A 900-nucleotide genomic window follows, 5' to 3' on the forward strand; every position below is an offset into this window, starting at 1 on the left:
CGAAATCTAGATAAGTAAAGCCTTAACTTTTACCAGAAACAAATAGTTACAGTCCGGTGTTTAGTTGGTTTGGATAATTTCGATATAACCATATCAAGTGTGAACATCAAACCTTGAATATCATCATTACTTCACAAACCTCGATATTGTTTCCATACAGCAGCGCAGCTCAGCGCTCGACCCACGAGGTTTTGTTTAGATGATCTTGATCTTGATCTTGATGCTACAGGTGACGCAGAATTTCTGCGTCAGGCCTTTGTATCGGCAGCGTCTGTAGGGAAAATAAGAAAGAAAGAAGAAGAAAAAAAAAAAAAGAAACACAAAGCAACAAAGAGGGCAATCACCATCTTTCACACCACTAGTTCCTGCCTCTAGCACGCCACATTCTCTCCAGGAACTCTTTTACAATCTCTATCATCCTTTCATTCGTCTCCCCACAGAGTCCCAGCAGCACCACCATCCATTCCCTTCCTGTCATCTCCACTCTGTCATGCCCCAGCTCCCTCAGCACCACTTGCATCATCTCATACCTGTCTCTGGCATACTTCACACACTCCAGCACCACATGCTCCACCGTCTCATCCTCTCCCACGTCACACATCTGGCACACTTTGCTGCGGGACTCAGACCATCTATAATTCCTTGCATTCACATCCATGCACTGTGCCCTAGGTCGGAAGAGAAGGTCCCCACCCAGGCTTCCATCATACCACTTTTCATACATTGGGGCCTCTTTCTCTCTATACCACTCCAAGGTACTCTTTTGCTCAATCCTATTTTTCCAGTCACTCAGTCCCACACCTTTCACTACTCTGTCTATCTCACTCCTCCACTTCCTTACACCCCATTCTCTACTATCTCCATTTCCAACTATCATACTCCAGTCCTTCTCTAAGTGCC

The 900-nt window shown here is 45.4% G+C and overlaps 1 protein-coding gene across 2 annotated transcripts in view; it reads right to left on the bottom strand.

Annotated features, from left to right (window-relative positions):
• The window catches only part of LOC123506895 (mRNA turnover protein 4 homolog), a 9,053-nt gene extending 8,764 nt beyond the window's left edge, over window positions 1-289 (bottom strand). Inside the window, exon 1 of one of the 2 annotated variants that reach the window (XM_045259276.1) lies at window positions 140-289. The gene's annotated coding sequence lies outside the window, so the exon portion shown is untranslated. Of the gene's footprint in view, window positions 20-139 lie in introns of those variants that run through there. The other variant, XM_045259277.1, reaches the window with a different exon arrangement.
• Between the last annotated feature and the right edge of the window lie 611 nt (window positions 290-900).

The sequence above is a fragment of the Portunus trituberculatus genome, chromosome 21, assembly GCF_017591435.1.
Source record: "Portunus trituberculatus isolate SZX2019 chromosome 21, ASM1759143v1, whole genome shotgun sequence".
Classification (NCBI taxonomy): domain Eukaryota; kingdom Metazoa; phylum Arthropoda; class Malacostraca; order Decapoda; family Portunidae; genus Portunus; species Portunus trituberculatus.